This window comes from Lethenteron reissneri, chromosome 30, assembly GCF_015708825.2.
Source record: "Lethenteron reissneri isolate LAM-NWPU_2019-01 chromosome 30, ASM1570882v1, whole genome shotgun sequence".
Taxonomy (NCBI): domain Eukaryota; kingdom Metazoa; phylum Chordata; class Hyperoartia; order Petromyzontiformes; family Petromyzontidae; genus Lethenteron; species Lethenteron reissneri.
Window position 1 is genome coordinate 12,743,617 of NC_083808.1, and position 15,939 is coordinate 12,759,555.

At 47.8% G+C, this 15,939-nt stretch overlaps 1 protein-coding gene across 3 annotated transcripts in view; it reads left to right on the forward strand.

The window, feature by feature from the left end:
• Positions 1–15,939, forward strand: part of LTA4H (leukotriene A4 hydrolase) — a 129,664-nt gene that overhangs the window by 23,113 nt on the left and 90,612 nt on the right. Inside the window, exon 1 of one of the 3 annotated variants that reach the window (XM_061563078.1) lies at positions 13,260–13,289. The exons of the other annotated variants lie outside the window; for them this stretch is intronic. The gene's annotated coding sequence lies outside the window, so the exon portion shown is untranslated. Of the gene's footprint in view, positions 1–13,259; positions 13,290–15,939 lie in introns of those variants that run through there. 3 annotated transcript variants of the gene reach the window in all.

Below are 15,939 nucleotides of genomic sequence, written 5' to 3' on the forward strand. Positions count from 1 at the left end.
TTTCACACACGAGTGTACATCACTACACTATCACATCGAGGCCTACGTCGAGGCCTACGTCGGGGCTTACATCGAGGCCTACTTCGAGGCCTACGTCGGGGCCTACGTCGAGGCCTACGTCGAGGCCTACATAGAGGCTTACATCGAGGCCTACTTCGAGGCCTACGTCGGGGCCTACGTCGAGGCCTACGTGGAGGCCTACATAGAGGCCTACGTCGAGGCCTACGTCGGGGCCCACGGGGGCCTACATAGAGGCCTACGTCGGGGCCTACGTCGGGGCCTACTTCGAGGCCTACGTCGGGGCCCACGTGGGGGCCCACGTGGGGGCCTACGTCGAGGCCTACGTGGAGGGCGCTCGTAAATGGAAGCAGAACAATGAAGCTGATGGGCCAAACATCTCGTCTCTCCACGTCCACATCACGCAACTATTCAGCCTCGGCGCCTCCAGGCCGCACGGCCGCTGCTGCTCTGCTGTAGTACACACAGCTGCGGCTGCTTCGTGTATGACTCCTGCAACTGCAGTTGGGTCGGCTGCAGCTGCTACAGCAGCTACAACAACAACAACAGCAGCTACAACAACAACAACAGCAGCTACAACAACAACAACAGCAGCTACAACAACAACAACAGCAGCTACAACAACAACAACAGCAGCTACAACAACAGCAGCAACAGCAGCAGCTGCAGCAACAGCAGCAGCTGCAGCAGCAACAGCAGCAGCTGCAGCAGCAACAGCAGCAGCTGCAGCAGCAACAGCAGCAGCTGCAGCAGCAACAGCAGCAGCAGCAACAACAGCAGCAGCAGCTGCAGCAACAACAGCAGCTGCTGCAGCAGCAACAACAGCAGCTGCTGCAGCAGCAACAACAGCAGCAGCTACAACAACAGCAGCTGCAACAACAGCAGCTGCAGCAACAACAGCAGCTGCAGCAACAACAGCAGCAGCTGCAGCAGCAACAGCAGCAGCTGCAGCAGCAACAGCAGCAGCAGCAGCTGCAGCAACAACAGCAGCAGCTGCAGCAACAACAGCAGCTGCAGCAACAACAGCAGCAGCTGCAGCAACAACAGCAGCAGCAGCTGCAGCAGCAACAGCAGCAGCTGCAGAAACAACAGCAGCTGCAGCAACAACAGCAGCAGCTGCAGCAACAGCAGCAGCTGCAGCAACAACAGCAGCAGCTACAGCAACAACAGCAGCTGCAGCAACAACAGCAGCAGCTGCAGCAGCAACAGCAGCAGCAGCTGCAGCAGCAACAGCAGCAGCTGCAGCAACAACAGCAGCAGCTGCAGCAACAACAGCAGCAGCTGCAGCAACAGCAGCAGCTGCAGCAACAACAGCAGCTGCAGCAACAACAGCAGCAGCTGCAGCAACAACAGCAGCAGCTGCAGCAACAACAGCAGCAGCTGCAGCAGCAACAGCAGCAGCTGCAGCAGCAACAGCAGCAGCTGCAGCAACAGCAGCAGCTGCAGCAACAACAGCAGCTGCAGCAACAACAGCAGCAGCTGCAGCAACAACAGCAGCTGCAGCAACAACAGCAGCAGCAGCTGCAGCAGCAATAGCAGCAGCTGCAGCAGCAGCTGCAGCAACAACAGCAGCAGCTGCAGCAACAACAGCAGCAGCTGCAGCAACAACAGCAGCTGCAGCAACAACAGCAGCAGCTGCAGCAGCAACAGCAGCAGCTGCAGCAACAGCAGCAGCTGCAGCAACAACAGCAGCAGCTGCAGCAACAACAGCAGCAGCAGCTGCAGCAACAGCAGCAGCAACAACAGCAGCAGCTGCAGCAACAACAGCAGCAGCTGCAGCAACAACAGCAGCAGCTGCAGCAACAACAGCAGCAGCTGCAGCAACAACAGCAGCAGCTGCAGCAACAACAGCAGCAGCTGCAGCAGCAACAGCAGCAGCTGCAACAACAACAGCAGCAGCAGCTGCAGCAACAACAGCAGCTGCAACAACAACAGCAGCTGCAACAACAACAGCAGCAAGATGGCGGCGGCGTGTGCGGCCACGTGTGCGTTGTGCTGCATGGGTGTGGGCTGTGCGTGAGAGTGGGTGAGGGTGAGCTGCGTGTGAGTGAGCTGTGTGTGTGTTTAAATTTAGTGTTTTAAAGATGTCAATTCACCTGCTGTGTATCTTACTACTGTCCTTCCCGGCCATATCTAGTGCCACACTCAACTCTACAAATGGCTACCCGCGTTACTTCGCGTCAATACTTATTGCTAAATTTGCAACTACACCTGCTAATGAAACAACTTATAGACACTTCTACACTCCATCATTATATCCTTTTAAACCCTATCTTTGTCCCATTACTTCACCAGCACTCCTTCCAAACTTCATTCTGCTCTTAAAATAACACCATCTGCGAGCTGCTGCTATTCGTCCAAGGTTCGTCGCTCTTCATCCTTTCACAGAAAATACCTGTGCAAACTATTAATTCTACTTTTCTTATTTCTGGGTGGTATTGAGCTTCATCCTGGACCAAATGTAAAGAACTCATATAATTCTGTAGATTTTTCTGGCAGAAAAGGTGTTGGTGTTCTACATGTCAACATCAGAGGGCTTTTGATTAAATTAAGTCAACTAAAACTAGAAGTAGCAAATCTTGACCCGGACATATTTTGCCTAACAGAAACATTTCTCACTCCTGCCGTCAATGACTTGCAGATTACGATTGACAACTACAATCTTTTTCGGCTTGACCGAGGATCTAAAGGAGGTGGAATTGCCATCTATGTTCGTAATACTATTGCATGTTCACCAGCTCACTCCTTGTTTAAAAAATGTTGCTTTGAAGGTCTGGCTCTCAGAATAACTCTCCCTAATAATCAACACATATTGGTAGTGTGCTGCTATAGACCGCCTAGTGGGAAGGATGTTGAAGCTGCATCTGCACTGAGAGAGCTTCTTGGGGGCCTCCCTAAAGGTGAAATAGTTTTAGTGGGTGATCTAAATTGGAATTGGCTAAACCCGCCGGCCGTGGCCACAAATTTTGCAGATGAATTTAACCTGTTTCAATTAATAAATGTCCCCACAAGACCCAACCTAAAAAATCCGGGACAGTCATCTCTGCTTGACGTCCTATTGACAAATGCCCCTCACAATTTCGCACTGACTGGTGTTCTAGGTAATAACCTTAGTGATCACTCCTTCATTTTTGGGGTGAGATCATCAGCCAGACCCAAAGCCCCCCCTAAATTGGTTGAGAAGCACTCCATGAGACACTTCAGCACTCAGGCATTTACTAATGATGTGCTTCACTCGGATATTGACAAGGTCTGTGATATTCCAAACCTGACTACGGCTTGGGAGACCTTCAGGTACACGTTTCTCCAAATTCTTAACAAACATGCTCCGTTGGTTAAATTTAAAACTAAAGGCAACCGTCCACCATGGTTTGATCCTGTGATTACAAAGCTCATGAAAACTAGGGACAAGGCTTGGGCATGTGCTCAGAAAAGTAATTTGGTCAATGACTGGCTAGAATACAGGATTTTAAGGAATAGATGCGTCAAAAAAATACGGCATGCAAAAAATAACTACTTCTCTTCCACTCTCCTTGAATCTCATGGAAATGCCAGGATTTTCTGGAAAACAATCAAATGTATCGAAAAGGCATCCAAAACAGATCATCTGCCCGTTCAGCTTAACCGAAATGGGGAATATTTTTCAGATCCCCAAAAAATAGTTGACAATTTTAACCTTCATTTTTCTGAAGCTGGTACCCTATTTGATAATGTATTGGGAGTCACCCCTGCTCATGCAAATTCCTACACTCCTGTCCAAACATTAAGCGAATTTAGTTTTCAGCCAATCCACGAAAATAATGTTCTGAAACAACTGTCCTACCTCAAAGGGTCCTCCTCTACCGGAGCAGATAGTATTCCCGTCTTTGCTCTACTAACTGTTGGTCACCTAATATACAAACCTATAGCCCATATTTTCAACCTGTCCATCAAAGAAGCATCAGTTCCTCTAGAATGGAAACATTCCTATGTTCGTCCACTTCACAAAGGGGGCCCTAAAGATGATCCAAATAACTACCGACCTATCTCAATTTTGTCCCCGTTGATGAAAATTTTTGAAAAATTATTGACCTACCAAATTAGCAGTTTCCTGTCCGCCAACAATCTATTACATCTAAAACAATCTGGGTTTCGAAAAAAATACAGCACCACATCTGCTGCATTAGACTCTCTGAATCACATTTACAGTAGCCTTGATAATAAGCAGTACTGCGCCTGTCTTTTTCTTGACTTGTCCAAAGCTTTTGATACAGTAGACCACAACATCCTGCTTAGTAAAATAAGTTGCCTCGGTTTTTCCGAAAACACAGTAAAATGGTTAAAAAATTACCTCTTTTCTCGCACCCAAACTGTATTCACAGATGGTTGGAGGTCAAACAGTGTTAAGATAACAAAAGGGGTTCCACAGGGTTCCATTCTCGGCCCCCTCTTGTTTTCTCTTTATGTAAATGACTTGGGCACTGAACTGGATTATTCCAGGGTAAATCTTTTTGCAGATGACACGGTACTAATTACTGCTGGCCGCTCTCCGGATGACGTGATTGCTAAGCTCCAGAGTGATTTCAACAAACTACAACATCAGCTAGTTGCTCTTAAACTAGTCCTAAATCCTGCCAAAACCAAGGTGCTATGCTTCTCACCAGGACTAAAGCGGGAAGTTATTTTTCCCCAATTACATACCTTAAATAATGATCAAATAGAGCAAGTCAAGATCTATAAGTATCTTGGGGTCATCCTGGATTCAAAACTGAATTTTGAAGATCACATTGATTATATTGGGAAAAAGACAAAAATTAAAATTGGTTTTCTATATCGACACAAGCACTGCTTTCCTCCTATGTTCCGTTTGGAATTGATTAAAGCTACCGTACTGCCTCTACTTGATTACTGTGACATTGTGTATAAATCAGCCCCAAGTACTGTACTGAAGAAGCTTGACTCAATGTATCACTCGGCCTTAAGATTTGCATTGAACTGCCCATATAGGACTCACCACTGTGATCTCTACATTGGGTCAAACTTAACATCTCTGAATGTTCGACGGCTTGTGCACCAGATCTTATTTATTCATGATGTACTTGCAAAAAAATCTGCAGATTACCTGCTGGATCTCGTCTCTGTTTCAAAGAACAAATTTGACCTAAGGTCTACACTCATTTACCAGCTTAATATTCCCTATTGCCGTACATATACTGGAGGAAGGGCCTTTGCTATTGATGCCCCCAGGGTCTGGAATGCTGTTGCAAATAAATTGAAACTTGAGTCACTACCTATGAGATCTTCACTCAAAACTGCTTTAGAGGAGTTGTACACCCCTAGCTGCCAGTGCTATTCAGTGACCTAAAATAAAATGTTTCGCTCCGGATGATCGCTACGAAGTATGACCTGTGTTTTGATTTAGTGTGCTGATCTTAAAGGTGCATTGAAAAATTACAATACTCCGATTGATGCTCCTGCTGTTGTGGAGTGACTCATGCAGCCAGCTATGGCTGCAGGGTTTTGGTAGTACATGTTGTTTATGCCATTTATTGTTAAAATTCCGTCAGTTCCTATGATTGCTTTTTCATTGCCTTCATGGCTTTATTTTGGTGATTTCGAAAAGTGTATTGGTTTAGCCATGTTTGTGTTGTTGTAGTACAGAGTTAGACTGATGGCCTTAATCTAAGTTGTCTTGTGGTTGTTGTTGTTGTTTGACTTGCATCCCACTGGGATTTTTGCACACAGCGTTGGTGTACGGTGTTTTTTCTGCAATATTTTTGCTGTCTTTTCTTGGATTTTCTCTTTGCACTTAGTCACATATTCACTTTAAGATGTTTTTTTTGTTCATGTTTTTGTTTTTTGTTTGTTGCGGTTGCACCCGATTCAAGAGCTGAATGGCTCACAGGGCTATACCTAATAAATGAACTTGAACTTGAACTTGAACTTGTACGGCGGCCTCGGCATAGCATCACACGAGGCATTGGGATGCTGCTGGATGCTTCTGGATGCTACCCACGCGCCTCAGTCTTTGTTCGGCCTGCGTACGCATCTCACGTGCTATCTCGGACTGTGATTTACCCTGTTTTTTTAATGTCACGCGATTTTTCCATAACGCGGTGTCCTTCGGGAATGCACCTCCCTCGTGATAGGACAGGATTGTACCTCGATCAGCTCTGCCAAGTCAGCATTCACCAGGATCTCAACACAAACTGGACGCTTCTCATTCTTAACTGTGCATTGTCCAAACTGATGCATTTTCAGTATAAAAAAAAAAGGCAAGCGAATTAAAATGTCGATTATCTACACGTGGGATTGCTAAAAATATCGAGTCGCACTGTGCACAAATGGATCGTGAATGTCGCCTGCTCGTCCGTTGACTCGTGTTGTAAAAGCGGTGGGAGGGTTGGCGAGGGTCATGGGGACACTGAGAGGGATCGTGAGCTCATTGATATTCATGAGCACAGCCCTGCGCATCCCTCGGGACAGAGCGTGCATGAGGTCCTGCTGGTCATGATAATAATATAATACCTTTTTGAAAATGAATGAATAATTTTTGTTTATACGTTTGGTATCGCGCCATTCTTATTGTGCAGAGCCATCGTGAAATCACAAAGACGCCGTATTTCACAGTCGTATGTTGTTTGTCAGTATGTTGAACTTCTTTCACACTGTACGTCGCCAACCGTGTTAATCAGAGGTACGGGGAAGGACAACAAACTACACAAAAAAGCAGTTCTAAAGAAATTCGTTTTCAATGTAAATCATTTAAAAGTGTAGAGCTCCAGTGCCTTCCTAATATCGGAAGGAACGGCGTTCCAGATGGCCGCGAAAGTGCACGATGCGGTGACCATTTTTGTTCAATGGCTCGCCAAAAAAGTAGTTTCACCGTTGGGGAATATATTGGTGTTTGTAATCGCAAATTAAGTAAATCGCAGACCATTTTTTTTATTGGGAAAATTTGGACTGTGACGATGGAAGTTAGCAGCCTCCCCATTTTGTATGACATCGGGGGCTCTTTAACGTCCACTGTGAAGTAGACGGTGTAGATTTTACGGGGAGTACGCCAGAGTATTAACCAGGATGGCCTCTGGATTCGAACCTCGAACCCGTGCAACAAGCGGTGAATGTCCTACCGCTGGGCAGCGTAGCCCACCCCCAAATATGAATTCAGTGGCAGCATCTTAAGCCTTGAGGAAGCAAACAAGTTAACATTAGCAGGCATATTTCTGCACGCAATGCTCGCCTGGCTGCCTTGTAAGCATTACGTTTGTGTCCCGACGGTCGGTCCTCTTGGGTGAATTATCACAGGCGTTTACTGCAGCAATGTAGGAGTTGAACCTTTGACTCTCAGCAGCCTTGCCCAGTGGTGAGGCATGCTGTCACTAATCTACTCGGCTGCGTAAACTTGCACCTCGGGCCACCGCTGTTGACGAACTGTGAACTTCAGCTGGACGAAGACGCCCTTGGGGTTAGGCAGGGTTGGCCACTGTCGGAGAGACGAGCAGAGACGAGCACAGTTGCATTGCTGCTTTGACGCTTTGACTTGACGATGATGCTGGTGGGTCCCATTGCCGTGGTGCACACCTGTAAGGAGGGAAAAACCAGAGGACCTGGAGAAAAATCCACACGACCACGTGGAGATAGAGACATGCAAATTCCAAATAAGCAGGCATCAGGGTCCGGATCAAACCGATGAAGACTTCCTGTATATCAGGCGAGGAAGTCGAGACGTACCATGAAACTCCCAAACCACCTCCGAGCCGCATGATGTGCCGGGAGATGGCAGCACAGCAAACGGGTTCTTATTCGTCCCAGATTTTTGAGTGTTGTCACCGTGACATGTTTTTTTTCCTGGGCACTCAGGTTTCCTGTTGCTTGCAGAGCAACTCGTGAACAAGGCAGCCACCCACGGCGCCTGGGTACATTTCCTCCTCAACTCATTAGGGCCGTGGTTTTTAACCCGGGGTGCGAGATATGGCCAGATTTTTTTAGACGGTTAATCAACGAAAATACAAATTAAGCACGGGCGTGTAAGTACAATTACTTTGTTTCGTCAAACCTATGCATTTATTAACATTTATTTTTTACGATTGAGTACCAAAGTGCAAGGCTGCAGTAAAGGTTAGGAACCATTGCTTTGTGGTCAATGCAAATTTTTGCCTTTGGCTTTGGCACACCCATTGCAGCCTTCGGTGTTTGCATTGCAATTCCAAGACTACTACTTGGACTATACCAGTCGGGTCATGTGTGGTGGGGTAAAGTGTGGGTACTCCTACCTTCCCCCCCACGATGTCTGGCCAGCGTGGGATGGTGAGGCCAGAATACCCACGTGGTGGGTGGGGGGGGCCTTGTGCACTCGCTTGAGTCGAGGTCCCCCCCCCCCTTCGCCGGCCAGCAGAGGCACGAGCAGTCCTGGCAGGGCTGCGGCTTTACCTTTTTTTATTTATAGGAATACGAGGTCCAGTGTGACGTCATCAACTCGGAGCGTGACGCACGGTGCATACATACAGCAGTTGTGAAGACATTTATTTCTTTGTATTTGTACGTTATTATTGTAATAACTAATATATTTAGTATTTTAATAATATTGCTAGTCGGCTAGTGAAGTGAACACAACTGTACGAATGAGACAGAATATATCACAAATAATATTAATGAGAATCGATAGACAAGACAAAACATTTCTTAATCGAATTGTGACAAGTTGATTGGATAGAGCAGTGTTCTTCACTAATTTTCAGAGGAGGGTGACTTTTGCCAAAACCATTCATACATTTGAAACCATTCGGGTTTGACAGCACGACGATGATGATGGAGTGTTTTCACATTTGTGTATTGTCCCGGGCCGCATGTCAGGGGCCGCACTAAAGGCCACCAGGGTCCACCAGTGGCCTGCCGGCCTTGCAATGAAGAACACTCGCATAGAGGGTTGGGTGACTGTAGAATGCCTACCCACCCAGCCACCAATCTCTCCCTCTCGCGTTGTAATGGTCTGCGGGGGTTGTTGGCTGTGAGGCAGGCATGGGGTTGATGGGAAGTCTGTGGTGTGGCTGAATATCCACTGTGGCTCACTGTGACCGGCAGGCTCATCTCTTCTTTATTATCACTTAAAATTGGAATGTAAACATAGTGACATTTCAATGTCTTTACTCTTGTCACAATTCGAATTCACTGGGGCTTCTGTTTGGTCATTATCTGCAACTATCCCCTGCTGGATGAAGGCCATCCCCGCAGCGCCACCGTCCCTTTCACGGTCCTGCGATGCCACGATCCGTCTCGCTCCTGCGCACGAGCACATCTCATCACTCCATCTCCACGGTGGTCACCCCCTTGGGTGCCTTCTCCTTGGGCTGCCATTCCATCGCCATTCTCATTCATAGGCCAGCATCCCTCATAGTATCGTCTTCGCCAAGCCCACTTGGTTTCCCTAACAGTCAATATGATCCATGACAGAGGTGTTTGGGTTAGATCGCGTAAACCCCGGCACAGCCAATTAGTATGGTTTGCGACGTGAACAAAACGTGCCAATTAGCTACTAGTTCAGCACACCGCTGTGTTGCCCACAACATGGACAGTTTGAGTACGATATTTCACGAGTATTTTCAGGCAGACAGACAGATTTGTTTAGAAATCCTCCTGCTTCGGTCCTAAATAGAGGGATACATGCAATGTCGTCACTTGTCAGCCACTCAAGTGCAAAGTTCAACATACATTATGCATGCGCGTTATGCATACACATCATGAATGTACATCCTGCCGTTTTTGGGTGCAATAAATCGCAATACTTGTTATTGTATGCTCGCAGTTAATCACCATCGACGTATAGGCATGCAGTTAAAACAGTGTATTACTTGATAATTCTCTTCCAAGCAGCACTAATCCCGTAGCTATCAGAATGCTTACATTATTAAAAAATTTCTAAATTTCAATAGATTCTCCAATTAGTCTTGGCCAGAAGTAACTAGTTTTGCACAGAACTTCAACATTATCAAAATCAATAATTGAGTGTCCTGGTTGGCACGCGTATTCTGCCACTGCCGACAGTTGGATCTGGGAGTATTTAATATTTATTTGGTGTTATTTTAGTTTCGCGCTGATCATTTGTCCTGTTTGCCCAACATAGGATGCCACAAGTGCAATGAATCCGGTACACACCTTCTGTTGATAGCTTCGGTAATACATCTTTAGTACCAAATATTAGTTTTTGTATTTCATGTACCGTGCCAAATCTCACTCGGATGTTTTGTTTTTCCAAAAATCTGGTTGGTTCATCAGTTTCTCTCACAATCTCCGATAATTTAATAGTTTTAATTGCTTGGTCAGTTTCTACGCTTGTGCTATTTGATTTGGTTTTGGCATTCAGTTCCCTGTTGATTTGTGCATTATTGTAACCGTTCAATTGCTGCTCTTCTTTAACATGTTTCCTCTCACTCCTTATACTTTCACCATATGACACTTTCTTAGCACGATGTATGAGCTTCTTGATGGCAAAGGATTTCTGTGTGAGGTGATGGTGTGACTGCATTCAGATAGTCGTCAGTGTCCGTTTTTTTTGTTATTTTACCTCTTTGGCCGCGCCCGACAGAATGTCAATGTGATGCCTCCGAACTTGCCGTTGTTCACTGATCATTGTAATTGTGCTTTAGTGTCTCTCACTGTAATCCCAACTTGCCTCTGTCCTTGCTTCTTTACGTACTTTATGTCATATTTATACTCTGATCCAAATTTCCGAGCAGGTAATATGGATGTATGTTGAACTTCTTTCACACCATACGTAGCCAACCGTGCTAATCGGAGGTACAACTGAGCATATTGTTACTTTGCTTTTCTGTCTCACAAAAACTTTACACTTGTAAATAAATGTTTGGATGAAACGGGTAATAATACAGATGGATAAATATACATGGAGCTTGATCAATTATATATCCTATCTCTCACTTGGGGGAAAACTAAAAAAAGAGTTGGCCCGACATTCCAAGTTACCCTATTGACTCGCTGACAGCTTCAAGATTTAAGTAAATGGCATTAAGCTAATTTAATCCTTAAGCAAGTTATGGATTTATTTGGCCTTTGGTTGTAACTTTATCCTGAAATATGTTGTAACACGTTACAGGGTGTTTGTGATGACAGTTCTGTCTTAGCTGGGGCTGAATAAAAGGCTTTTGTGGCTGATCTCCCAACGTGCGAATAACAGCAACAGCAATAGATTGGAAGAGTTATCTAATGGCACTCGCACTGCCCACTCCATGCCCGCTTGTAGGCCGGAAGGCTGCAACGTGAATTTGACTTTTATTTGTATCAATCTGCGGATAGCGGTTAACGTGCTGGCCACTGCCGCACTCGAAGCCCTTACTGGACATCTGTGAACGAAAGAGCTTTGTAGCACATCGATTCCTCATGCACTCTAAATAAAGATTCTAATGATTCTTTATCAACAGCCGGGTTGGCACTGTGGCAGAGTGCCTGACAGTCGTAAAGACGTGGGGCGGTGACGCGGCCTAGCCGCAGCGTGTTCACCACTCTCCGAAGAGGATCGCGGTTCCAATCCCAGCGGCCGCCCTGGTTAATACCGTGGGTGTTGTTAACCGACAATTTTGCCGCGTCTGCTTCACAGTAGATATTACAGAACCCATGACATCATGACCCACAAATCACTCCATTGGGTGATACAAAGCGGCCGTCGATCCACTATTGAGAATACTTGGCTGGAGAAAAGTCATGAGACTCAACGAGTAAACACGTGTAGTAGTCGTAATAACAATGTAAGTTCACACTCAGGTTGGATCAACATAACCAGGACTGATTTTTGAAAAGTCAGCAGTGGCCGTTCGCCCTATGTGATCTCTGCAAAGAATCACGTGAAACCTCCACCGCCAGCTTCGGATCTGTGAGCGCCACCAAACTCCCAAGTGACGACGGATCCACTCTGTAGTTGACACCATCACTCGGGAGTCAAAGAGTGCGCCCTCGGACGACGCATCACGGCGAGTTGAAAACACGTCTCCTGTGTGGTCGGCCGCCCAGAGGTAAAATTCCGCCACTTGGTCCAAGCCCATCCAAAAAGTGAGCCTGCCCGCTCATGGCCGGATGAAAGCACGGGGCTTTAGGGGCTGCAGCCCAGTGAAAAGTTATTTCACTTGTGAATGCTGAATTTGATTTGTTGTTAGCCTTGTAAAAATAAATGTTATTTTTCTATAACTTTGTTTTCCTTTTGAAAATATTACTGGGGTCCTCACAGTACCTGTAGCTCAGGGGCCTATTAAATCTTAATCCGGCCCTGTGCCCGCTCACTGCTCACCCCACCGCCCCCCCCCCACCCCGCGTAATAGCACGTGGCTCTGCCAGGCAAGGACACGGTGGGGAGTGCGTGGCCTCATGGAGGGGGCTCTTGGTTGGCGGGCAGCGGCAGGTGCCGGGTAAATTTGGCACTCGCCGGCGTCACGGACCGCGTGTACGGAGCGGCGCGCTGGGTCGGCACGTGCTGCCAGCCTCCGCTCCGCGCCACGCGGCCGCCACACAGACGCCAGTGCCGAGCATCGCTGCCTATGTACACGCGTGTGCACAGCTGCTGATCGCCGCTGTCCACGTACATACGTGTGCGCAGCTGCTGATCGCCGCTGTCAACGTACACGCGTGTGCGCACCTGCTGAGCGTCGCTCTAACTCCATCCCATTGTCTCAAAGACATTTCTGAAACTCTGGATTTTGTCCCAGCATTACACTATCTGCCCTCATGTCTGACTTGTGATTGCGTGGGACCCAATGAGCCCTGGGGTTGGGCCCACGTCACAAAGAGCAAGAAGGAGGCCACTGACCATGTCTGGGCCGGGCTAGCGGTGGAGTGGGCGTGGCTATGCGACAGTGGGCGTGGCTATGTGATGATGGGCGTGGTTGGTGTATGGAGGGAGGGGCTGGCAGCTTAACTTTGCGTCCTCGTTGAGCCTCCAGAAATGTGGTAGTTTTACATTTGAGGACAGAGGAAAGCCTGGCGAACGTCAAGGACGTTGCTGTGAGTGAGCGCAAATGCTCGCAAGCGGCGGTGCCGTCTGCGGTGCGGTGGGCCGCTTTTTTTGTCTACACGGTGATGATTTCCACGTAACCGAGTAGGTACTCATTTACCTGGCTGGTTCAGATACCGCTTGCTACCAGTGTGCGTGGTTAGGAATCGAGACGGAGTGTGTGGGGTTCTAGTGCAGTGCGCGATGCACTATGCCTCCACATCGCAAAGCAACAACAAAAACAACCTCCATCGGCCGCTAAGTGAAGGTCACATGACCACAGCACACATGCCAGGTGAGGTATGGTTTGACACTGCGATATTAGCACGGTTGGCTACGTACGGTGCGAAAGAAGTTCAACATACAGTACATACATGCATGTGAAGTGTGGCAGGCTCGCAAAGAGGTCACGGGACAGACCCAGTTGATTTTACCGGTCAAAACGACTGAGGTGAGATTTTTCCATCGTGTTTAAATGCGGGCCGTATCGAACGAGCACGCTAAAAATAAAAACTCTACATTTCCACCAGAGGAGTGTGACGTGAATCATGGCGTAATGAGTCCGGGCAGGAGCACGTTCTTTGGCACGTGCTCACTCTCTGTACGTGAGACTTAACAGGGGAATGATCCAGAACCAATCTCAGAATCCAATACACGGCTCAAGGCGGGCGAGGGGCAGCAGTGTGAGCAGTCAAGCTGCGTTTTTTGGTTCTGCGGCGACTCCAGTTTCAGCATGTCACCGTGCCACCACGATGATTTATGTGAGCCCGGTTATTAATGGGCTTTGATAGTGGAGATATCCAGAGTCGGGCATCCTGCGGGGTGTGAGCAGAGAGCCCTCAAAGGGTCGCTGCCATTCATCAGCAGCGGTCTCAAATAACCTTCAGAGTGCAGTGCTCGCGCGCACCAACGCAGGCATCCGCTAATGACACTTTTACTTACAGGAATTGCATAAGCCGAAAAGCATTTTGCATGTTTTGGTTTAATTGCTGACAGAATACATTGTATTGCTGCTGCTGTAGCAGCAGATGATAAACCATCGATTAAACAAAGTTTTGCCTTTCAAGCGCAGCCCGCGGTGGCTGGGAGTCCGTGGTGCCGACGGTGTGACGGGATTAGGAGCCCTGTTCACAAGGGCGGCTGTACAAAGGGGGAAGAGCGTTCCACTCGACAGTCGGCAGGTCCCGAGCTCAAATTCCCGTCGGGGGGTGAACTCAGAAACCCATCGCTCCACCAGGGTGAATCGTGGGAAGTTGCCTTCTGCGCGTTGGAAAGTGAAACGGGTCTCCGCCACAGGAATGAGGGAATGTGGATCTTCAATCACTGAAACCTGGAATACCGAAAGGGAAGAGGATCGGCTATTTTGAGTAGGGAGACACTTAGGACTTGTCGATAACACCACACATTGTGATCTGCGTGCATCCAAAAGCGAGGTTTTTTGCGCGTCATTAAACCCGCTACCACCTGACACAGCCAATTGGTAAGGTTTGTCACGTAAATGGAACGGGACAATTCGTGGCTAGTTCAGCACAGCGGTTGTGTGTTGGACAGTAAAGCCACAACATTTAAAATTCGAGTACCGTGATTTTTCGCCGGTAATTACAACCAAGCCTCATCAGGCGACAGCCAGAGTTGTTGTGCGTGACAATGCGCACGTTTGCAAGGTGTAAAAACGTTTAATTTCCACCTGTGAGTGGTAACCCCAAAGGTATTTGGGGTCAAGCGTGCGGCCTGTGGGGCGGCAGCGGGTGTCCGAAGAGCCTGGGACATCATCGCTCGACCGGTGGGTTGCGCCCCCTGTGCGTTCCCTGGACGCGGCTCCTCCTGCTCCACGCCGCACTGCGCCGTGCGCTCTGCTGCGCTGCTCCCCGGCCGTGCAGCGAGCGCCCTGCCCCAGCGGTGGTCGCCATTCGGCGGCAGCGGCGCCGTTTGATCCCCACCTCAACGCCCCGCACTTTTATTTTCTCGTGCTTTCGGGTTAACTCGATTCGCTCCAAAACTTGAGTTTTTTTTTTTCTCCCCTTGGCCAACGGGTTATTTTTATGTATTTCCAAAGCCTTGCACTTTCTAAATGGAATTAATTATTGCTTCTCCTCGCAAGAATAGGCCATCTTGTGTTGCTGTTGCTTCATATAGGGAAACTCCCAAGCTGCAGGGCTACGAGAGGTGATCAGTTGAGCGCAGCAGAGCAAGTGGGTTGCTGACCTGCCCGAAGGGAGTGTGTAATATTTGGTGGCCAGGTTTGCAGCGCAGTGCACTATGAACTCGGCGATGATCTCAGTTTGATTCCTCATTATGGCGAACATCACTGGCACAGAGATATCTGAGCTGGTCTTGCCCCCCCCCGCTCCATCGGCAACCTGCACTAACCAACGTGGTGAAGTATGGTCAAACAACCCCCACAACCGTCACCGCGTTGGGCGGCCTTCTAGCAATTGATAGACTAAGGGCGGTACATTGATGTGTTTTCGCCAGTTACTCCTGTTGCTTCCCATGTGTGAACTTTCCATTACAAATGACGCACAATTGAATTTAGGGTTCAGCCACGCAATTATCGGATCAAATATGTGTGATGATCCTTCCACCAGCCGACACAGAGAATCTGTTTACACCGTGACCTGTACGAGTGTTTTAATGCGCCAGTTATTATTCTTTCAGCTCACGTGCCGGCGAGTTTGAATGAGAGGTTCTCACAACCAAATTTAGCAACAGGCGTGCGACGTTGCGTTAGGAAATATGCCAAACACTATCAGGGAAGAGATCCTGGGCCTCTTGTTAAGAAAGTGGTCAAACTTTCCAATGCATGACCATCCTGATGATCAGTTTTTAGGCTCAAATGAAGATTTCCTGCACAAATAAATACATTTTTACGCTGAATAATTTAATTTAACACTTTCCCAATGTTAACATTGGCACGTGACGTTCTACTCGGGAGGTCGCGTCGT